This window comes from Triticum aestivum, chromosome 7A (genome assembly GCF_018294505.1).
Source record: "Triticum aestivum cultivar Chinese Spring chromosome 7A, IWGSC CS RefSeq v2.1, whole genome shotgun sequence".
NCBI classification, from domain to species: Eukaryota; Viridiplantae; Streptophyta; class Magnoliopsida; order Poales; family Poaceae; genus Triticum; species Triticum aestivum.
Window position 1 is genome coordinate 72,758,676 of NC_057812.1, and position 11,748 is coordinate 72,770,423.

The following is an 11,748-nucleotide window of genomic DNA, read 5'->3' on the forward strand; positions in this document are numbered from 1 at the left end:
TCACCGGAGCCGTCCTCATGTTCTTCTTCTTGCACCGGCATTAGGTCACCGTAGCCAGCTTGTTCACCCTCTCCTTCCAGACCATCGGTTTCGTTGAGAAACAACGAGATGGCATCACTTCCTTCTGCGATTATGTCCCTCAACAACGCTTCTTTTGTTGCTTCGTCTAGGGCGGTGTCCATAGTTTCTACAAATATTTACAACATGGCAATTATTATTCAAACATGACAGATGGATATATTAGTGCCAAACGTAGAACTAGCTACCTAATCATAGTAAGCTATCGGGAGGGGGTATATATCGACAACGACGACACTACATCTATGTCCCTCGACGACCCTCGTTCCCGATAAAAAAAGAGGAAGAAGAAGAAAAATAAGAGGAGAAGAAAGAATAGAGGAGAAGATCTCCTCTATTCTTTCTTCTCCTCTTTTTTTTCTTCTTCCTCTTCTTTTTTATCCTCTTCTTCCTCTCATGTTCGATAGGATCGCCGAGGGGTCGGGAGGTTGCCTAGTGTCAAGGGATTCAACAAAACCATGTCTTCATCATTAGGCGAAAGTAACATGTGCATGATGGTACGAAGCTCTTCAAAGTTGTTCTGGAACGGAGTCCCAGATAGGATAATTCGCTTTTTGGTACAAAGTTCAGCAAGAGCCTTCCGAATATCGCTATTTGGAAGGCCTTTGCTGAATTCGTACCAAAAGGCGGATTATTCTATCCGGGACTCCATTCCAGAACAACTTTGCAGAACTTCGTACCAACATGCCCTGGTTACTTCCGGCTAATGATGAAGGCATGGATTTCTTCAATACTTTGACACTAGGAAACCTCTCTCTACTTCCGGCTAATAAGAATAAGAAGAAAGAAGAAGAAGAAGAAGAAGAAGAAGAAGAAGAAGAAGAAGAAGAAGAAGAAGAAGAAGAAGAAGAAGAAGAAGAAGAAGAAGAAAAGAAGAAAAAAAGAGGAGAAGAAGAAAGGAATAGTGGAGAAGAAGAGAAAATAGAATATATTCTATTTTCTCTTCTTCTCCACTATTCCTTTCTTCTTCTCCTCTTCTTTTTCTTCTTTTTCTTCTTCTTATTTATTTCTCCTCTTCTTTTCGGTAGAGGAAACCCTAAATAGCTAGCAAGTATCGTGGGTGTGAGATACATGTGGCCTTCGGTGTCGGACACTACATCCACGTCCCACAAGTGACGTGGGCGTCGAAGCCCGCGCCACTTGTGGGATGTGGGTGTAGTGTCCGACACCGACGGTACATGTATCTCACACCGACGATACTTTCTATTTAGGGTTTCTCCTCTACCGCTCCTCGACCTCTCGACGACCCTCGTTCCCGATAAAATAAAGAGGAAGAAGAAGAAAAAAAAGAGAAGAAAGAATAGAGGAGAAGACTTCCTCTTCTTCCTCTCCTCTTCTTCTCCCTCTTCTTCCCCTTCTTCCTCGCCTCTCTCATGAATGTCCGGCGTTCTCGACCCCCCCCCCACGTGTCGAAGAAAAAAAGAAGAAAAAAAAGAGGAGAAGAAGAAAGGACTAGAGGAGAAAAGAGAAAATAGAATATATATTCTATTTTTCTCTTCTTCTCCTCTATTCCTTTCTTCTTCTCCTCTTCTTTTTCTTCTTTTTTCTTCTTCTTATTTATTTCTCCTCTTCTTTTCGGTAGAGGAAACCCTAAATAGCTAGCAAGTATCGTGGGTGTGAGATACATGTGGCCTTCGGTGTCGGACACTACATCCACGTCCCACAAGTGACGTGGGCGTCGAAGCCCGCGCCACTTGTGGGATGTGGGTGTAGTGTCCGACACCGACGGTACATGTATCTCACACCGACGATACTTTCTATTTAGGGTTTCTCCTCTACCGCTCCTCGACCTCTCGACGACCCTCGTTCCCGATAAAATAAAGAGGAAGAAGAAGAAGAAAAAAGAAGAGAAGAAAGAATAGAGGAGAAGACTTCCTCTTCTTCCTCTCCTCTTCTTCTCCCTCTTCTTCCCCTTCTTCCTCGCCTCTCTCATGAATGTCCGGCGTTCTCGACCCCTCCCCCCCACCCTCGACCCCTAGGCGACCGTCGACCCCTCCCGATAAAAAAAGATGAAGAAGAAGAAAAAAAAGAGGAGAAGAAAGAATAGAGGAGAAGCTCCTCTATTCTTTCTTCTCCTCTTTTTTTCTTCTTCCTCTTCTTTTTATCCTCTTCTTCCTCTCATGTTCGACGACCCTCGACCCCGATAACATTTTTTCCCCGATAACATTTTTTTCTCCGAGATAGTTAGTGTTCCCGAGTGAACCGGAGGGGGACATTTTTTTCTACGAATGTTCTATATACATACATCCATCGATATCATTCCATACATACATATACATCTACATTATATATGAACAAAAAAATATCAAAATTCATCATACATACATGTACAGTATATATGAACAAAAATTATAAACTTTCTCCCCAACTCATACATACATACATACATACATACATACATACATACATCTACATCATATCAATATTTTGCAAATTAAGGAGCAGGGAAGGAAGGAAGGGGGGAGGATGGGGCGGTAGCTACCTCTCCCGGAGGGATCGGGGAGGAGACGCGGGTGGCCGGCATTGGGGGCGACGGCGACGAGGACGGGCTCGGGGTCGGCGAGGGCGAGGGCGACGGCGGGGCGCGCTCGGCGGCGGCGGACGGGCTCGGGGGCGCAGGGGGTGCTCGGGGGCGGCGGATGGGCTCGGCGGCGCAGGGGGTGCTCGGGGGCGGTGGACGGGCGGCCGGCGACGACGGCGAGGCAGGGCGCGCTCGGGGGCGGGGCAGGGGCAACGGCGGCGACGGCGAGGCGAGCACAGGGGCAGCCTGGCGGCGACGTCGGGGCGGGATCGAAGAAACTGAACCAAAATTTTCACAAGTGTGGCTTATATAGACGGAGCATTGGTCCGGTTGGTGGCACAAACCGGGACTAATGCCCCCTTTAGTCCCGGTTGGTGCCACGAACCGGGACCAAAGGCCAATTTTCAGCAGCCCAAAGGGCGGGAAGCGGCGGCCTTTGGTCCCGGTTGGTGGAACCAACCGGGACTAAAGGGGGGCATTGGTCACGGTTGGTGCCACCAACCAGGACCAATGCCCCCTTTAGTCCCGGTTGGTGCCACCAACCGGGACCAATGGCCTTTGCTGCCCCGAGCCCAAAAGTTTAGTCCCACATCGCTAGCTGAAGGGCGCCGGCACTGGTTTATAAGCGCTGGTGTTCCTACCCATTCGAGCTCCTCTCTAATGCAGGCTTTCGGGCCTAAACTTGCTACTGCCTGTGGGCCTATTGGGCCTTCTGCGGGCCTGAATCCTGGCCCATGTAGGGTTTCTAGTCGTATTCAGGCCGTGGAGGCCCAGTAGGAGGCATTTTTTTGGTTTTTTCTTTTTTATTTCTATATTTTTTTGGTTTTTTCTTTTTTATTTCTACTTAAAACTAAATACTTACAGTTTTTTAGTGATTTCTTTTTGCTTTTAGGTCACAAAAATTATAAACTTTCTGTTAGTGCCATTAGTTTTAAATTTTAAATAGTTTAAATTCGAATTTTTAAAAATTTGTGTGAATCACTAGTTTATGAATAACTTTACTATAAAAATAGAATTTTTTTTCTATTTATTTTTTATTTCTACTTACAACTAAATAATTACAGTTTTTTAGTGATTTCTTTTTGCTTTTAGGTCACAAAAATTATAAACTTTCTGTTAGTGCCATTAGTTTTAAATTTTAAATAGTTTAAATTTGAATTTTTAAAAATTTGTGTGAATCACTAGTTTATGAATAACTTTACTATAAAAATAGAATTTTTTTTCTATTTATTTTTTATTTCTACTTACAACTAAATACTTACAGTTTTTTAGTGATTTCTTTTTGCTTTTAGGTCACAAAAATTATAAACTTTCTGTTAGTGCCATTAGTTTTAAATTTTAAATAGTTTAAATTTGAATTTTTAAAAATTTGTGTGAATCACTAGTTTATGAATAACTTTACTATAAAAATAGTATTTTTTTCTATTTATTTTTTATTTCTACTTACAACTAAATACTTACAATTTTTTAGTGATTTCTTTTTGCTTTTAGGTCACAAAAATTATAAACTTTCTGTTAGTGCCATTAGTTTTAAATTTTAAATAGTTTAAATTTGAATTTTTAAAAATTTGTGTGAATCACTAGTTTATGAATAACTTTACTATAAAATAGAATTTTTTTTCTATTTATTTTTTATTTCTACTTACAACTAAATACTTACAGTTTTTTAGTGATTTCTTTTTGCTTTTAGGTCACAAAGATTATAAACTTTATGTTAGTGCCATTAGTTTGAAATTTTAAATAGTTTAAATTTGAATTTTAAAAAAATTGTGTGAATCACTAGTTTATGAATAACTTTACTATAAAATTAGAAATTTTTTCTTCTTTGCTATTTATTTTTTATTTATACTTACAATTAAATACTTATAGTTTGATTTTAGGTCACAAAAATTATATTCTTTTTGCTATTGAAGAATATTATAGTTTTATTTTAGTTGATCATAACATAATATTTTAATTGATTGTTTTTATTTTCATAAAAGTTTTGTAGTTTATTCTGTTTGCTATTAATTCATTCTTTGAGCTAAATGACTCTGAAATTGGAAAGCATTTCAAAATGAACTCTGAAAAGGTTGAAAGTTGGCATGGTATCATCATTTCACCCACTAGCATGTTCCAAAAAGTAGAGAGGGTTACGACAAAAACTTGATGCACTTCGTGTACAAAATGGACAATCACTTTCGAAGTATCATCAAACCATAAGACATGAAAGCATTTCAAATGAACTCTGAAAAAGTTGAAAGTTGGGATGGTATCATAATTTCACCCACATAGCATGTGCATGTACAAAACGGACAATGGTAGCATGTTCGTCTGTTACAAATTTGGCATGGTATCATCATAATAGTTGCGGGAGAAAGTCTTCACTTTTTCTTCGCTTGTGTCATTTGCTTATTGCACCGTAACCATGGATAATCTTCATTGTTTATCAGGATGCTTGGGTCAGCCTTGACATTGAAGGGAGGAATTTCATGAAACTTTTCATAATCTTCAGACATGTCTGTCTTGCCGTCCACTCCCAGGATGTCCCTTTTTCCTGAAAGAACTATGTGGCGCTTTGGCTCATCGTATGATGTATTCGCTTCCTTATCTTTTCTTTTTCTCGGTTTGGTAGACATGTCCTTCACATAGATAACCTATGCCACATCATTGGCTAGGACGAACGGTTCGTCAGTGTACCCAAGATTTTTCAGATCCACTATTGTCATTCCGTACTGTGGGTCTACCTGTACCCCGCCGCCTAACAGATTGACCCATTTGCACTTAAACAAAGGGACCTTAAAATCAGGTCCGTAGTCAAGTTCCCATATGTCCACTATGTAACCATAATATGTGTCCTTTCCGCTCTCGGTTGCTGCATCAAAGCGGACACCGCTGTTTTGGTTGGTGCTCTTTTGATCTTGGGCGATTGTGTAAAATGTATTCCCATTTATCTCGTATCCTTTGTAAGTCAATACAGTCAAAGATGGTCCCCTGGACAACAAGTACAACTCATCACAAACAGTGTTGTCACCTCTGAGACGTGTTTCCAACCAACTGCTGAAAGTCCTGATGTGTTCACATGTAATCCAGTCGTCGCACTACTCCGGGTGTTTGGAGCGCAGACTGTTCTTGTGTTCATCGACATACGGGGTCACCAAGGTAGAGTTCTGTAGAACTGTGTAGTGTGCTTGAGACCAAGAATATCCGTCCCTGCATATTATTGAGTCTCTTCCAAGAGTGCCTTTTCCAGTCAGTCTCCCCTCATACCGCGATTTAGGGAGACCTATCTTGTTAAGGCCAGGAATGAAGTCAACACAAAACCCGATAACATCCTCTGTTTGATGGCCCATGGAGATGCTTCCTTCTGGCCTAGCACGGTTACGGACATATTTCTTTAGGACTCCCATGAACCTCTCAAAGGGGAACATATTGTGTAGAAATACGGGCCCCAGGATGACAATCTCGTCGACTAGATGAACTAGGATGTGCGTCATGATATTGAAGAAGGATGGTGGGAACACCAGCTCGAAACTGACAAGACATTGCGCCACATCACTCCTTAGCCTTGGTACGATTTCTGGATCGATCACCTTCTGAGAGATTGCATTGAGGAATGCACATAGCTTCACAATGGCTAATTGGACGTTTTCCGGTAGAAGCCCCCTCAATGCAACCGAAAGCAGTTGCGTCATAATCACGTGGCAGTCATGAGACTTTAGGTTCTGAAACTTTTTCTCTGGCATATTTATTATTCCCTTTATATTCGACGAGAAGCCAGTCGTGACCTTCATACTGAGTAGGCATTCAAAGAAGATTTCTTTCACTTCTTTCGTAAGAGCGTAGCTGGCAGGACCTTTATACTGCTTCGGAGGCATGCCGTCTTTTTCGTGCAAATGTTGCAGGTCCTCTCGTGCCTCAGGTGTATCTTTTGTCTTCCCATACACGCCCAAGAAGCCTAGCAGGTTCACGCAAAGGTTCTTCATCACGTGCATCACGTCGATTGAGGAGCGGACCTCTAGGTCTTTCTAGTAGGGTAGGTCCCAAAATATAGATTTCTTCTTCCACATGGGTGCGTGTCCCTCAGCGTCATTCGGAACAGCTAGTCCACCGGGACCCTTTCCAAAGATTACGTAGTGTAAATCATTGACCATAGCAAGCACGTGATCACCGGTGCGCATGGCGGGCTTCTTCCGGTGATCTGCCTCGCCTTTGAAATGCTTGCCTTTCTTTCGACATTGATGGTTGGTCGGAAGAAATCGACGATGGCCCAGGTACACATTCTTCCTGCATTTGTCCAGGTATATACTTTCAGTGTCATCTAAACAGTGCGTGCATGCGTGGTATCCTTTGTTTGTCTGTCCTGAAAGGTTACTAAGAGCGGGACAATCGTTGATGGGCACTGCGACCCGTACATTCCTTGGGTCCTTTGCAAACTCATCCCAGTACTTTCTCTCGATTTTTCTCCACTGCGACCCGTCAGTGGGTGCTCTCAACTTCCCATCTTTCTTTCGGTTCTCACTGTGCCATCGCATCAACTTGGCATGCTCTTCGTTTCTGAACAGACGTTTCAACCGTGGTATTATAGGAGCATACCACATCACCTTCGCAGCAACCCTCTTCCTGAGGGGCTCGCCGTCAACATCACCAGGGTCATCTCGTCTGATCTTATACCGCAACGCACCGCATACCGGGCATGCGTTCAGATCCTTGTATGCACCACGGTAGAGGATGCAGTCACTAGGGCATGCATGTATCTTCTCCACCTCCAATCCTAGAGGGCATACGACCTTCTTTGCTGCGTATGTACTGTCGGGCAATTCGTTATCCTTTGGAAGCTTCTTCTTCAATATTTTCAGTAGCTTCTCAAATCCTTTGTCAGCCACAGCATTCTCTGCCTTCCACTGTAGCAATTCCAGTACGGTACTGAGCTTTGTGTTGCCATCTTCGCAATTGGGGTATAACCCTTTTTTGTGATCCTCTAACATGCGATCTAACTTCAGCTTCTCCTTTTGACTAATGCATTGCATCCTTGCATCGACAATGACCCGGCGGAGATCATCATCATTGGGCACATCGTCTGGTTCCTCTTGATCTTCAGCAGCTTCACCCGCGGCAGCATCATTGGGCACATCGTCTGGTTCCTCTTGATCTTCACCAGCTCCCCCCGTTGCAGCATCACCGTATTCAGGGGGCCCATAGTTGTCATCGTACTCTTCTTCTTCGCCGTCTTCCATCATAACCCCTATTTCTCCGTGCCTCGTCCAAACATTATAGTGTGGCATGAAACCCTTGTAAAGCAGGTGGGAGTGAAGGATTTTCCTGTTAGAGTAAGACCTCGTATTCCCACATTCAGTGCATGGACAACACATAAAACCATTCTGCTTGTTTTCCTCAGCCGCATCGAGAAACTCATGCACGCCCTTAATGTACTCGCGGGTGTGTCTGTCACCGTACATCCATTGCCGGTTCATCTGCGTGCATTATATATAATTAAGTGTCCAAATTAATAGAAGTTCATCATCACATTAAAACCAAAGTGCATACATAGTTCTCATCTAACAACATATAGCTCTCCAGAGCATCTAATTAATTAAACCATACATTGAAACTATGTAAAACATTTCAATGCGAAAACAAATGCGATCATAATCGCAACCAAGGTAACAATTGATCCAACGGCATAATGATACCAAGCCTCGGTATGAATGGCATATTTTCTAATCTTTCTAATCTTCAAGCGCATTGCATCCATCTTGATCTTTTGATCATCGACGACATCCGCAACATGCAACTCCAATATCATCTTCTCCTCAATTTTTTTTATTTTTTCCTTCAACAAATTGTTTTCTTCTTCAACTAAATTTAACCTCTCGACAATAGGGTCGGTTGGCATTTCCGATTCACATACATCCTAGATAAATAAAATCTATGTCACGTTGGTCGGCATAATTTTCATAAACAATAAACGAACCAATAGTTATAAAGATAATATACATACCAAATCTGAATCATAGACAGGACGAGGGCCGACGGGGGCGGATACCAAAACCACCGCACTATATAAGATGCAATAATAAATGTAAGAAAATGATACAAGTATCTATCTAAACATACAAGTAAGAATATTTTTCCTTTCAGAAAGAAGATAAGAACAAGAGGCTCACCATGGTGGTGTCGGTGATGAGATCGGCGCGGGTGATCAACGGCGGTGAAGACGGGGACGGGGCGTGACGGACCTCTAAATCTAGACAAATCTCGAGGAAAATGGATCTTGGAGGTCGAGCTTCGAGAGGAGAAAGCTTAAGTAGTGTGGCTCGGGCATTCCATCGAACACCTCATGTGCATAGGAGGTGAGCTAGAGCACCACAAAGCCCTCTCCCCCTCGGCCAGAAAAAACAGAGCACTGTGCTCTGCTCTTGCGCGAGGGGGTATATATAGGCACCTCATTGGTCCCGGTTGGTGGCATGAACCGGGACTAAAGGGGAGCCTTTGGTCCCGGTTCAAGCCACCAACCGGGACCAATGGTGGTGGGCCAGGAGCGAGGCCCATTGGTCCCGGTTCATCCCACCAACCGGGACCAAAAGGTCCAGATGAACCGGGACCAATTGCCCACGTGGCCCGGCCAGCCCCCTGGGCTCACGAACCGGGACCAATGCCCATATTGGTCCCGGTTCTACACTGAACCGGGACTAATGGGCTGAGTCGGCCTGGGCCATAGCCCTGTTTTCTACTAGTGAAGAGGGATTTGGGGAAAAATGTTGGTCCATGGCAAGAGGAAGTGGTGGGGAACGATCCCACCGGTCGGAATCCGAGGAGAGTGGCCAGAGATGGAGATCCGGCGAGGGCCTCCGGCGCCGTTCTTGAGAGGGAGAGGCGTGGAGAGAGAGAGACAATGAATGGGTATGGGGAGTTGGAACTCCCCTGCCCGAGTCATAACCTCCCCACGCGCCCTTGACGGCGCGGTAGTACCGTGCCCAGACACGGTAGTACCGCAAGGTGCGGTAGTACCATGCTGAGTGCGGTAGTACCGTGCCTCCCAAGCGGTAGTACCGCGCCCAGACGCGGTAGTACCGTGGGCTCAAGAGAATGCACGTTTCGAGCACGAAAAAGACAGGATCTTTGCACAAACTACTCCGAGCCAACACAACACCACAAGACCACGCAACACACAAAACCAGAAGGGCACACGACAAACGAACCAACCACGAGACACCACCTCTCCAAAAGAGAGGGCGGTGGCCGTAGCCACCTATGTTTGAGTCAATTGGTATGGCACCGTGAAGAATTATCCTTGGGTCCACGACCAAAACTCGTCTTTGAAGCACAAGTACCATAAAAAATGGCTAATGTGAAAGACTTGATTGATTTATGCATAATGGGGGGAGGGAGAGTTCATTGAGAGAACATCACTCCCCCTATGTCCATGCCTACATCTAAATAGGACAACACGTTGAGTATGGTGGGGTGTGCAAGGGTTCCAGCAACATTGCTCGAATCGATGATATTTAGCTCATGCCTTAACTCGCGAAATCTTGCTTCATCCAAGGGCTTCGTGAAGATATCTGCAAGGTTATCATGAGTGTTGACGTAGTTGAGCTCGATCTCTCCTCGCCTAATGTGATCCCGGATGAAGTGATACCATATGTCAATATGCTTCGTCTTGAAGTGTTGCACCAGGTTAAGAGAGATCTTGATGGCACTTTCATTGTCACACCAAAGAGGCACTTTGTCACAAGTGACATCATAATCCTTTAAAGTTTGCCTCATCCATAAGAGTTGTGCACAACAACTACCGGCCGCAACATACTCCGCTTCGGTGGACGAGAGAGACACACAACTTTGCTTTTTGGAAGACCAACTTACCAAAGAGCAACCAAGGAATTGGCACCCTCCGGAAGTGGACTTCCTATCCACTTTGTCTCCCGCCCAATCGGAATCCGAGTACCCTACAAGCTTGAAGTTTGATCCTCTTGGGTACCATAAGCCAAAGTTTGGGGTATGAGCCAAATATCGAAAGATTCGTTTGACCGCCACATAGTGACTTTCCTTAGGTGCGGCTTGAAACCGTGCACAAATTCCCACACTCAACATGATGTCCGGTCTAGATGCACAAAGGTAAAGCAAGGATCCAATCATGGAACGATATACCTTTTGATCCACCACTTTACCATTGGGATCTAAGTCAAGTTGGCACTTGGTGGGCATTGGAGTGGAGGCCGGCTTGACGTCACTTAGCTTGAATCTCTTGAGCATGTCTTGAGTGTATTTGAATTGATTAATGAAGGTTCCTTCTCTTCTTTGCTTCACTTTGAACCCTAGAAAGAACTTCAACTCCCCCATGGAGGACATCTCGAACTTTGAGGTCATGAGAGCGGTAAATTCCTCATTGAAAGCTTTGTTAGGAGAACCAAAGATAATATCATCAACATATAATTGGCACACAAACAACTCCCCTTTGACCTTCTTAGTAAAAAGAGTGGGGTCGATGATCCCAACTTCAAACCCACGGTCTTGTAACAACTCGGTAAGGTGGTCATACCACGCACATGGGGCTTGTTTAAGGCCATAGAGTGCCTTATCGAGTTGATACACATGATCGGGAAAGTAGGGATCCTCGAACCCGGGGGGTTTCTTGACGTACACCAATTCATTAATGGGACCATTAAGAAAAGCACTCTTCACATCCATTTGATGTAGCTTAAAGTTATGATGAGAAGCATATGCAATCAACATGCGAATGGATTCAAGACGAGCAACGGGAGCAAAGGTTTCACCGTAGTCGATACCCTCGACTTGGGAGTAGCCTTGTGCTACCAAACGAGCCTTGTTGCGAATGATAATCCCATGGGCATCTTGCTTGTTCTTGAATATCCACTTGGTTCCAATGACATTGTGGTTCCCCGTTGGCCTTGGTACCAATCTCCACACTTTTTTGCGCTCGAAGTTGTTGAGTTCTTCGTGCATGGCGTTGAGCCAATCCGGATCTTCTAGCACCTCATAGACCTTATGGGGTTCCACACAAGAGACAAACGCGTGATGCTCACAATAATTTGCTAATTGTCTACGAGTGCTTACCCCCTTTCTTAAGCTTCCAAGCACATTCGTCATGAGATGATCCTTGGTGGAGAGCTTGGAAGCAACCTTGGCGGCACGACGCTCTAATTCCT